At 39.5% G+C, this 13,001-nt stretch overlaps 1 long non-coding RNA gene across 1 annotated transcript; it reads left to right on the top strand.

The window, feature by feature from the left end:
* The first annotated feature begins 296 nt into the window (after positions 1-296).
* LOC147373775 (uncharacterized) lies at positions 297-12,652 on the top strand. The gene is made up of 2 exons (XR_015162067.1): positions 297-3,056; positions 12,380-12,652. It is a non-coding gene; the product is annotated as an uncharacterized LOC147373775 (long non-coding RNA).
* The last annotated feature ends 349 nt before the right edge of the window (positions 12,653-13,001 follow it).

The raw sequence follows: 13,001 nt of genomic DNA, 5'->3' as shown, positions 1-13,001 counted from the left end.
GCTTTCTTATCCATTCATCTGCTGATGGACATCCCAGTTGCTTCCATGTCCTAGCTATTGTAAATAGTAGACACAAGAATTTTGCAAAAACCAATGAAAGCATTCTGTGAGTACCAATTTGCTATATGAAATTAACCACAAAAAAATATTGCATATTTGTATTTTATTAGTAGTGAGTGAATAAGTGAAGTCGCTCAGTCGTGTCCAATTTTTGCGACCCCGTGGACTGTACCCCCCAGGCTCCTCGGTCCATGGGATGCTCCAGGCAAGAATACTGGAGTGGGGTGCCATTTCCTTCTCCATGTATTAGTAGTGTTAGTATTTTATTATTTCTAAAGTGTTAGTATTTTATTATTATTAGTTAGTATTTTATTATTTCTAGTTAGTATTTTATTATTTCTAAAGTAGTGTTAGTATTTTATTGTTTCTAAAGTGTGTACTGCCATCACATCAATAAAATTCACAAAAAGCTTAAGCATGTACACATTCACATTTTAAAAGGGAGATAGGGGGTTCAGGACTGGGGGGACCCACGTATAACTGTGGCTGATTCATGTTGTTGTATGGCAAAAACCATCACAACATTGCAGAGTAGTTCAGTTCAGTTACTCAGTCATGTCCGACTCTATGAGACCCCATCGACTGCAGCACGCCAGGCTTCCCTGTCCATTGTGAACTCCCACAGCTCGATCAAACTCATGTCCATTAAGTCGGTGATGCCATCCAACCATCTCATCCTCTGTCATCCCTTCTCCTCTGGCCTTCAATCCTTCCCAGCATCAGGGTCTTTTCCAATGAGTCAATTCTTTGCATCAAGGGGCTAAAAGCTCAAACTAAGTATTCTAGAAATGTTACATTAGAATGTGTAATAATACATTTTAAAATACAAAACAGAGAACACAGAGACTAAATAAATTGTAAAATGGGATAAAAATATAAACAGAACAATACAAATAGAGTAAGAAAAACTCACTAAAATAAAAAAAAAATACTCACTAAAAATATACACCTCTGTATATAATACACACAGATAGGCTTGTATTTATAGAATACTTTATATATACACAGATAGGCTTGTATTTATAGAATACTTTATATATACACAATGTTTAATTCTTTAACAAAACTAGCCAAAAACTAAAAGAGGAATGAGGGAGAAGTGAAATCTGGGCTGTGACTGAAAGCCATTGAACGCCAACACCACCTAGACTTCTGTACTCTGCTTTCTGTCAGTGCAGGGCCCAGGCAGAGTCCTCTGGGCAAGGGGGGGTGTCAGGGCACCCAGAGAATGGCCTGACCCTCTTCTCCCAAAGCACATCAAACCCTCTACACAAAGACTTCTCACTCAGTGTTGGTGAAATGGTGAGATGTTGCATTTTTGCCATTCAGATCTCCAAGTGCATAAACATCACATACTAATAATAATTTTCATAGGTTTTGGAGACATGGTCACATGTGTAAAAATTCTTCCCTAAAGTACCCGATTAATGAAAACACCCCAATCCCAAACTGTATTGATAGCCAAGGGTGTTGTTTACAGAGATGGTGAAATCAACACATAAATAACAGCTCCTCAGTATAATAATCAGTGGAGCACCAGACAGAATTTGCAGTATCACTACTTTTAAAAAGCATATGCAGCAAGTTTTGTTGAACAAGAACTATGAAAGATGAGAGCAATTTGATCTACTAATTAGAAAGCCTCCATGCAATCAAAGTGGCTCAGCTAAGGTCACGTACTTCTTGCTTGCATTTAAGAAGGAGAAGGGTCTGCAGTTTTATATTTTCTCTTATTTATTAACATGAGAAAAGCTCTAGGTTTTTTATTAACCTGGGCAGTTGTTGGCATGGGAGATTAGCTCAGCAATTTGATGAGGTGAATTCACAGCATGTTAAATTAGAATCCCAGACACTAAAGCCCCCAATCTAATTTTCACCCAAGTTTATAAGGTTCTCTCGAAAATTCTATTATCCTAATGCATACCTCTAATTCTCTAACTCCTATAAGAAATAGTGCTCCCCTACCAATTGTGAAGTCAAAAGTATTCTCAATTGCCACTGTAGAATATTTAAATTCTTTATTTCCTGGATCATAGAGCTTAGGTATAAAGATCCAGTCTGTTTTTCCCAAAATGGAAGTACTTGTAAATTATAGCAGAATTCTTGATCTAACTATGAATTCTGCCAAATAAAGATTTGGAGGGCAGAGGCACTAATTTTACCTAAATAATAACTCCACTTGCTTGTTTGGGAGGCAGTTCCTTAAAAACCCAATCAATATCTGATTCAGAAAGCTTGACAAATGAAGGAAAAACAGAAAAGGCAAGGAAGCTTTAAGGTGAAGGATATTTTGTGGTTCTGATGCACAGACGAAGTTAAGCTACTGATGAGAATATATGAACTTGATGTAACCCTATCTCGGACACTCTTCCCCCAGATAACCACCTGGCTTGCTCCCCTCACCTTTCCAGGTCTCTGTTCTTACATCACTGCCTTAGGTCTTTCTGAACATCCTATGTAAAATCTGTCTATAGCCCCCGTCCCCTCCACCTAACCCTTACCCCCTTTCCCTGCTTCATTTATCTCTCTAGCACTCCCACCATTGATTTTCATTATTTATCTTGTTTACCATATATTTCTCCTTATTAAAATGAAGGCCCAGGAGGAAGAAATAACCATAATTCTCGGTTTTCAGCTTGCCATTACCTTGTGTTTTTTTTTTAATAGTACCTACTGTTTGTGCTTGCTAATTTTTGACCTGTATGAAAGTTTGTCGTCATCTGAGATTTGCTTTTCTCATTCAACGATAGATCTTTGAGATTCATCTTTGTGGACAGGTAGAGCTATATTTCATTCATTCATTACTTTTCCATTTTTTCATTCTCTTGTCAATGACAGTTTTGGTCTTTTTCATTTATTTTTACTTCACAGAGTAAGCAGCACTATTGTGAAGTCTTGGATTTGTTGGCTGGTGCACATGTACAAGAGTTTCTCCTCGGGTAGAGCAAGGAGTGGAATTTCTTGTCCCAAGACAGACACGTTTTCAGCTTTAAAAGGTATCATCAAATTCTTTTTCAAGTCTGCTGTGCCAGTTTACACTCCACAACGCTGCGTAAGAAGTTCCTGCTGATATACTTCTTGTCCACGCTTGCCATTTTCTGACTTTTCAGTGTTGGCCAATCTGATGGCTGTAACATGATATATCACTCTGGTTTTAGGATGTACTTCTTTAATGATTAATGAGTTTGAGCATCCTTTCATGGTTAGAGGCCACTGGATGTTATTTATTCTGTGAAACACTGCTCATGTCTTTTTGCCTGTTGTTCTGTTCTGTGTCTACTCTTTATTAATTTTAGGAGTTCTTTCTAAATGCTGGATATTAATTCTTTGTTATATATATATCTGAAAGAGGAGATATATATATGACAAATATGTTCTGGTTCATAGGTTAATATTTCTCCTTTCCTCTTTCTTCCCTTCCTTGTTACACTTTTCCCCAGAATATCTATGGATTTAGAACAGGAAGGGGAGCCATCCATGTAGCTTAACCCATCACATTATATAGAAATTCCCAATAGACTCTTCTTAAACTTTCCCATTCCTAATATTTTGGGCAGTTTTTCTAGATGACGTTTTGGAAAGATAGACAACTCTTTTCACATGTGAGTTAGTCATTTATATTTTTAAATTGTGAAAGTACAATAATATTTTTCTTTGTTTCTCTGAGCATCATTTGGAGTCGAATCAATTTCTAATATTCCTCCATAACCTTAACCAACTGAACACATAATTTATGATTCAATCACATAATTTATGGGTAATTTGCTGCTAAAATGCTCAGCAAATTTTAACTTGTTGGAATTATTTGCATAAATGGCATTTGGAGAGCCAAAGTTTTCATTTTGTTATTTTTACCTTGTCCAAAGCTCTTAATTCTGCATGAAATTTAACATAAACTCACAAAGATTCTTGTTCTCAGGTTAGATCTAGACTCTCAGTTGAGTCTAAGTTCTGTAAAGATAGGGCTTCTATTGGTTTTACTCACCTGTATACTCCTAGTGGCGGAGCATGGTACCTGGCACATTAGCAGCTTGTTCAAAAAATACTTGCCTAACGAATTATGTGAATTATAGAACCAGTAAAACTGGGCCATATGGCTTTAAGAATCTAGAAGTGTTCACAGCCTATGGACCAGTAGATCTAGTTTGAGGTATGTACTCTAAGAAAGAAATCTGATCAAGGCAAAAAGATTTATAAACAAGAGTGTTCCTACAATCACTATTTATAATAAAGTTTAGGGAACATTAAATATTATTGTTTACCATTAAACATTATTAATATTTAACATTATTGTTAAACAGTATAATATTTATGTAATAGAATGACATGAAGTCATTAAAACAATCTCAAGGAATATAAGAACTACAAACAAAATGGTGTTAATAAAACAGACATAAAACTGTATATTTAATTATCTAATTTTGGTATATGGTATCTGGGCATAGAAAAAATTAGAAATGTGCCAGTATTTTCCAGTAGTTGTTTCTAGATGATAGGGACCATCAGTAAGTATAATTACCATGTTGCACTGTAAGTGCCTTGAAATTAGTTCCAAGTTGTTCCAGGTTGGTATTTTTATAATTCGGCACAGTACTTGTGAATTGTGATAGTCAATAATTAATTGGAATAATGCACTTTAAAATAGTGAGAATTCTTAATCCTTCATAGTCCATTACCAGTAACTAATCACTGATTGTGTATTTTAAAGCTTCATTTATCATCATATATTCCTGCTTGCAAAACAGGCAGCTGGCATGCCCCACCAGTAATATCTGCCAAGGGCAGTCTGTGTACTGGAAGTGGCAAGGCAAATACATAGCGTATTTGTCACCAGCACCTTTGAATGCCTGCAGACTGTTTCCGTGACGTGTGTTTGTGTAATCTGTGCCTTAGCTATATGTGACATGAACTCAACCCGCAGTATCCACAGCAGAGTGTGTACATCCTTGATTTGAAATCAATGTATTTTCATACACTCTTGGTGGGAGATTGTCAAGCACAAGGCACTAAGCGTGCTGAGCTCAGATAACTTGTGTCTTCCACAAACTGCCTACTGTGGTTATATTTTGGCTATTTAAGGATGATTCAGAGGTTTGGGACATATGTTTTCAGTATGAAATAATGAGGATTTTGTTGACTCACCTATTGACTGCCAAGATCTGATCCTGTATCAAAATCGTGTGACTCCAGCATTGGCTAATATTAAGCCTGGTCTTCCTGCCTTGCTGGGCTATTCAGTTATAGGATACAAAGTCCTTCCGGCATGAGAGCAGTCAAGGAGCCCTGGCAGGAATGACGAAGAGAGCTTTGGGAAAGTAAGGAAGTGTGTTCTAGTTTTTGCCACAGAGAGGCTCTGAAAGCAGCATGGTTGCTCTCATATAAGTTCTAAGATCAGCCGAAATTCCTGTAGCGACTCAGGAAGGGGAAATCTTCCTTCAGGATCTAGAATCAAGCAGTGGATATGGATGCAACAGCAGATGCCAGGGCCCTCCCTAGGCCACACTAGGTACCAGTCACACCATCCCCAGTCTGGAGGAGGAGTTAGTGGCAGGGGTGGCTAAGTCCTCTTGGAAGCTGGAAGAATTCCAGGTAGACACAAGGCTCTAAACCTTCTCTGTAAATGGACAGAGCTCTAAAGGCTCTTCTCAAGGCAGGAGAAACAAGATCTACACTTGTACAGTGTTTCTCTGAGTACTGATCTGCCTCTGACTTTCCATCCTTCTTCTCCATTAAAAGCCTTTGCCTGTTCTAACTCCCCCTCCAGAGCCTCTGTGCTCCCACACCTGGGGTGAGCCAGGGAAATACTTAGAGTAACACAGACAAGGAGACACCAAGACAAGTGTTTCCAGGGCAGGCACTGGGGATGCAGGGTCACCAGGCTTCAGGGATCCCAACATCAAGAATGGTCAGAAATCAGAACCTCCCTCCCATTCATTTTCTAAACATCACACGAGCCTCCTGGGTCTTTGTTCAATGCCAGGGAGATGCGAGAGCCATGGCAAAGACAGAATTTGGGACTCCCCGCTGAGCCTGGCAGGATGGGAGCTAGGAATCAGTTCTTTTAAGTCAATTTCTTTATATCAAATATATGTGACATTCTTTTCACAATCCCACTTGTGATCTAAAATTCAAACCATTACACTCACACCCCTGGGATGGTGGGGAGTGTGGGTTTTGAGCACCAGTAACCAAGCTGGGCTTCCCAAAGACGTTAGGGAAAACACCCTAATCATATCAACAAATATTTAATCCTCATAAGACAAGGAGAGCCTTCTGTTGTCCAGCACATGACAGCAAAGTGCTAATCTTAGCATCGGTGAAATACCTTCTGTCACCATCAGCTGTCTCCATTTTCTGACACCCTTAAATGCCATTCGTGGTTATATATTCCACCAAGGCTGCCCCTCTTTGCATAATTAACAACCTTCTGCAGTGATTAATAGATGAGGAAAAAGCTCTAAGGAGTCGATCTTAATTCATCCCATGCCTCTTGAAGGAAGACACGTGCTTCTGTACCCAGAGTAGACATGACATGATGGGGAATTTACACAAAGCCTTTCTGGAGTAATTCACTGGCAAACTGGGGTGTATATTATTGTAAACTCCTGCCTACCGTGTGATTACAAGATTAAGGAAGAAGGAGTGAAAATTTCTAATCTTGTCAATCCAACTGTTTCCTTCCCTGATAACATTTGTGTTATTACACTTTGGGTGATGAAAGATTGTAATTGGCTGTTGACATTGATTGAAGGAAGGAGATGTGGGTTTTTTTGTTTTGAAGAGAATTAATTAGCTTGGTGAGTGAGGGAGGTAGCACAATTCAAATCCGCGGCTCTCACAGCTGCAAAACAGAAGTGAACTGTCAAAGAGTGTTTTCATCTCTTTCTTCCCCACCTGTTTTCCTCCTTTTGATGACATTTTTTCCCTAGATTTAACACGTTTGAAATGGGCCCACCAAAGAAAGAGTGGGGGCAGGGGGGCCAGGGAGCCTTCAAAAGAGAAAGAAAAAAATGTCACTTTCAGGATTTTTTTTTTTACACCAGAAACACTGCAAACAGTTGTGTGTGTGTTTCATTTGCATGTGTTTAAGTAGCATTTGGGGACGAGGCAGAGACAGGCGTATTAAGCTAGGCCAACTCCATGTCACTCAAGCTGTTCTAAACCAGAATGAACACCTGAGCCCTGAGAGCTTGTGCGGCAGCCAGAAGGGAAAAAAAAGGCTCTAGGTTTGCCTCATTCAGTCTTAGGAGAGCAATTAAAATCTGCTGTCCAGCAAGTATCTGCTTAGACCAGTAACCAATACACTGTCCCTTTTCACTCACAGAGAGGAAATGTGGGTCCAAGAATTAGGAGGTAGATGTGAAGTGGCTTCACACCATTACCCCTAAGACACTTGTAAAACGTGTGTCTCACAACTTTAAATGCTGTTGGTCTATAAGTTTTAGATCCCAAGGGAGGAATGCTCTTGCCAAGGAGTGCAACAGATTCAGTTGAGGAAGTTGAGACCTCCACCTGGTCACTTTTGACCTATGTCACTGTAGCCATAGGTCAAGTAGGGGATTGTTATTGTTGCTGGAAGGGTGAAGGGGTGGGGATTGATCCTGATGATGACAGGGAAACAGAGGGCCTCCATATCATGGGAATAAGAAATGTTTGTGACTCAAGGCATCCTCTGGGGAACTTCCTTAGTTTCAATACTTACATGCCCAGAGGCACAAGTTAATGGAAGACACCACCAGCGCAGGTAGCAACTGGCTCAGATCCTTCAGGAATGAAGGTCTGGGTCATTCCACAAGGTAAAGACCCTCAAGCAAAGGGAACACAGCATAAGGAGCAGAATTAAAAGTTGTAAATATACCAATGATGGCCTCAGAAACAGTAGCTAAAATGAGGAATAACAGCAAGCCTGCGTATTTTGCTTTTTGCATTGTTAGAAATACAGGCTCCTCTGTCCCTGGGATTCTCCAGGCAAGAACACTGGAGTGGGTTGCCATTTCCTTCTCCAATGCATGAAAGTGAAAAGTGAAAGAGAAGTTGCTCAGTCATGTCTGACTCTTAGCGACCCCATAGACGGCAGCCCACCAGGCTCCCGTCCCTGGGATTCTCCAGGCAAGAGTACTGGAGAGGGGTGCCATTGCCTTCTCCGGTATTAACATTAGCAAATTAGTTTTATTTTCAGCTGCAAATCCCCATCTTCTGACCTTTTTCATCTTATATAAGATGTGTGGTGGTTAACTTTTACACTTTGGCTTCAGGTCACAGGATATCAAAAGGGAATTGTGATGAAACTAGAAATGGATCTGGGAACTTAAGGGCAAAGAATGCAAGACATTCATCTGCGTGAGGGATGTCACATCTTATTAGGCAGAGGCATGCTGCTTTACTAGAATTGTTAGTCTGGAAGTTAAATAGTATTGTTTAATAGTCCAGCCACAGGGCACAGTGTGCTCGCTAGGTGGTTTAGTCGCTAAGTTGTGTCTGACTCTGGTGACCCAATGGACTGGAGCCCGCCAGGCTCCTCTGTTGGTGGTTTTCCCAGGCAGGAATACTGGAGTGGGTTGCCATTTCCTTCGCCAGGGGATCTTCCTGATCCAGGGATCAAACCCAGGTCTTCTGCATTACAGGTCGATTCTTTACCAACCGAGCCACCAAGGAAGCTTGCCTGCTGGCAATTCGCTGTTTCCCTAGCTAATCGTACTCTCTCCCCTCTTCGGAGGTCTTAGAGTCTACAGTCCCCAGAATCTTTGCCAGCGGTGTTCTGGGGCAGGCTCCTCTAATGACAGGTACTTGTGTGATGTGGAAGGCAGAAATGAAACAGGAGCCATCTAGCTCCTCTTCTGGTGATCGTAGGCGGATGGGGGCTTTTGCAGACATGGCATTTTATGAAAGCTTCTACTTGCTTTCCTGAGTGGCTGAACCAGCCCTGACCTGCCTGCTGCTGCTGCTGCTGCTGCTAAGTCGCTTCAGTCGTGTCCGGCCTACTTCCTGTGAAAAACAAGCCATTAGGTTAAGTTACTATAGTTGGGGTCTCTATTACTTGTAGTTAAACCTCATTCTGATGAAATGTGTATAAAATGGATGATAGTTAAGTTTTTATTTTCTGACAAAATTACATACGCAAACACATCTGCAGAGAAATGTTTTCCAGAGCTAAAATCTGAGCAATACTAGAACGTTTATTCTTGTTTGAAAAGGGGATATTAGGCAATCCAGTGGATAATGTATAATGCATTAAAATCCATTTGTGCCAAAGATACTGAATTGCTGAAAATGAAAACTCTAGTAATGATCCTTGTATAATGGTTGAAGGTTTATTATCAAAGTATAATTTAGGGCTGGCACTGATCTAGGTAGATGAGATAACATAATTTAAATGCTTTCTGAGACAGGACTTGGAGAAACTAAAAGAACTATTAATGCTTACATTAAACATTCTGTGAATTACAGCTACTTAGGCAAATCACTGATAAAGGTTTTGTGATTTAATTACCTATGTTTCCATGCTGCACATTTGATAATGTTGATTAACCCAAAAGTCATACATCAGGAATAATGAGAATGTTGTGATGTGACACTTAAGAAGCAGAACTGTTTCAGAGTCCTATATTTACTGGTATTTATTTTCTTCTTTATTTTTTAAGATTCAAAAAATCAACTTTAGGTATACAAAACAGCACTTTTATGGCAAAAAGCCCAGAGGCTTCTTAATTGGACTAAATAGTTGATATAATATTGTGTTAGTTTCAGGTGTATAGCTTAATGATTCAGTATTTTTGCAGATTAAATTCCATTATAGTTATTACAAGGTAATGGGTATAATTCCTGTACTATAGGATATATCCTTGTAGCTTATCTATTTTATATATAGTTCTTTGTATCTATTAATCGCATACCCATAATTTGTCCATCTCAACTTCCCTCTCCCCTTTGGTATCCACAAGTTTGTTTTCTCTATCTGTAAATCTATTTCTATTTTGTATGTACATCCATTTGTATTCTTTTTTATATTCCACATAAGTGATACCATATAGTATTTGTCTTATTTCAATAAGGATAATGTTCTGTAGCTTCATCCACATTGCTGCAAATGGCAGAATTTCATTCTTTTTTATAGCTGAGTCATGTTTCTGTGTGTGTTTCTGCATGTGTATCACATGTTCTTAATCCAATTGTCTGTTGATGGGCATTTGGGTTGCTTCCATGGTGGCTCAGACAGTAAAGAATCTGCCTGCAGTGTGCAAGACCCAGGTTCGATTCCTGGGTCAGGAAGGTCCCCTGGAGAAAGGACTGCCAACCCACTCCAGTATTCTTGCCTGAAGAATTCCCTGGACAGAGAAGCCTGGCAGGTTATGGTCCATGGGGTCACAAAGAGTCAGACATGACTGAGTGACTACACTCATTTTTTCACTTTGGGTTGCTTGCATGTCTTAGCTATTATAAGTGCTGCTATGAACATTTAGGTGCATGTGTATTTTTTAAATTAGTGCTTTCATATTTTCCAGATGTATACCTTGGAGTGGAATTACTGGATCATTTGATAGTTCTATTTTCCGTTTTTTAAAGAACTTCCATACTGTTTTTCCTAGTGGCTACACCACATTTATATTCCTACCAAGTTTACAAGGGTGCCCTTTTCTCCACATCCTCTCCAACATTTATAATTTGTAGACTTTCCTATGATAATCATTCTGACAGGGGTGAGGTGATACCTCATTGTGGTGTTTTTGCATTTTTCTAATAATTAGCTATGTTGAGCATCTTTTCAAATGCGTCTTAGCCATCTGTAGGGCTTCTCTGGAACACTGTGTATATAGTTACTATAGTTTGTATATTTGGGGGTATTAACCCCTTGTTGGTTGCATTTGGAAATATTTTATCCCATTTCACAGGTTGTCTTTTCATTCTGTTGACTGTTTCCTTGACTGTGCAAAACATTTAAAATTTAATAAGGTCTCATTTGTTTTGCTTTTATTTATTTTGCTTTGGAGTCTCATCTAAGAAAATACTGCTGATTTATGTCAATTGTTCTGCCTACATTCTCTTCCAGGACTTTTATGGCTCCAGGTCTTAGGTTTAGGTCTTTAAACCACCTTTAGTTTACTTTTGTATGTAGTGTGAATGTATATAGTGTATATTTGTATATAATATTCTGATCCTGCGGACCCCGGAACTGCGGTGCCTAGTCTGTGGCTTGGCCTGTCTACTCCCTATGATCTCCCTTTTCCTCTTAGTCTCCCCCAGGAGTACAGGTCCCCACCTGCTGTTTTCTGCCTGTCCTTGCCAATTCCATGAGAATCTTGCAGCCCTGGTTGTATAGGAGATGATCTGCCAGTTTCCGGTTGGCTTTCTGTAAGAGATTTCCCACGTGTAGATGTAATATTTTTTGATGTGTTTGTGGCAGGAGGTGAGCCCCACATCCTCCTCCTCTGCCATCCTGACCCCCCTCTTCTATGTTCCTCTTGTTTGTACCATGGATCATAAACTCTTGGAGGAAAAGTAGATTAATAAGCTGAATTCAAAGACATATGATAACATAACAGTGAGAAAACAGATCACGACTAGTTGTTGACATAGAGATCAACACCAAACAGGGAGGCATAGGGTAGAGGAAGCTCTGGCAGCCTCTTCCTGTGATTCAAGAGGTGGCATAGTATGGTGATGATGAGTGTGTAGGTGCTGGCCTCGGTCTTCATGGGTTAAATCGACTCCAATCTCACATATGAGTGTCTGAGGCAATTTAGCTCCTCTGTGCCTAAGAAACTAGGGTAATTTTCTAAGTTTAGTGATTTGTCATGAGGATTACATCAGTTAATGTAAGCAGAGCAAGGTGCCTCACACATGGTAAATACACATTTGCTACTGCTACTATTTCATGGCATGTAATTGTTGGAATGAAACCCATCACTGTAACGGTGTTGGAGATTTCTGGGAAATTGATACAGATGTGTGGCCTTCATGAAAGGAGGGTGTTCATGCAGTAAACATAATTCGAAGCTATTACAGGAAATAATAAACCTCCAATAATTATCAACATATGCTCCCTCAGCTACAGAAGGCATCTGTGCACCACGGAGTCACATGCAATAATGAAGCCAGATGCTAAGTTCTTGAAGTGCTGATTAAGAGACAATCAAACGTGAACATAACTTAATTTTAATGATGGGATGATTTTATTAAGTTAATTTGCAGATAAAGAACATCACTGAAAATCTTTGACTATTAAATACTTCCATAGCCAGATGTGCTTTTTTTTTTCTTTTAAAGAAAAGTTCTGACATTAATACACACTCCATTCATTCATCTGTGTTATTTATGATAGGTGATTGAATGCCGAATGTAAGACGAGGACAAAGAAACTGACTCTTTTCTGACATCCACATAAGTGCTCAAGCCCTTATCCATGAGGAATATTGAAGGCTGAGAAGTTGCTGCAGCATCTGTACCTGTGTTTTGCTGCTGGCACTGGAATCACAGCATACCCTATAGAAGACTGCTCCACTGAGGTTATACATTTTGCTGGGGAGTTCATGATTTGGGCTTCCCTCGTGGCTCAGCTGGTAAAGAATCTGCCTGCAACACGTTTTTTTTTAAATTGTGTGACTTTTTTCTTAATTGTGTGGTTTTAAAAATTCTTTATTTTATATTGGAGTATAGTTGATTTACAATGTTTTGGTAGTTTGACAGGCACAGCAAAGTGATTCAGATACACACACACACACACACACACACACACACACATTTTTCAAATTCTTTCCATTAGGTTATTACAGAATATTGGGTAGAGTTCCCTGTGCTATACAGTAGATCCTTGTTGGTTATCTACTTTATACATAGCAGTGTGTATCTGTTAATCCCAAATTCCTAATTTACTCCTCCTCCCTCCTTTCCCCTTTGGTAAACATAAATTTTCTAAGTTGGTGAGTCTGTTTTTTTTCTTTATT

The sequence above is a fragment of the Bos grunniens genome, chromosome 4, assembly GCF_055505025.1.
Source record: "Bos grunniens cultivar Pamir isolate PY7600 chromosome 4, Bosgru_T2T1.0, whole genome shotgun sequence".
Classification (NCBI taxonomy): domain Eukaryota; kingdom Metazoa; phylum Chordata; class Mammalia; order Artiodactyla; family Bovidae; genus Bos; species Bos grunniens.
This window is presented reverse-complemented; position numbering and strand designations above follow the sequence as displayed.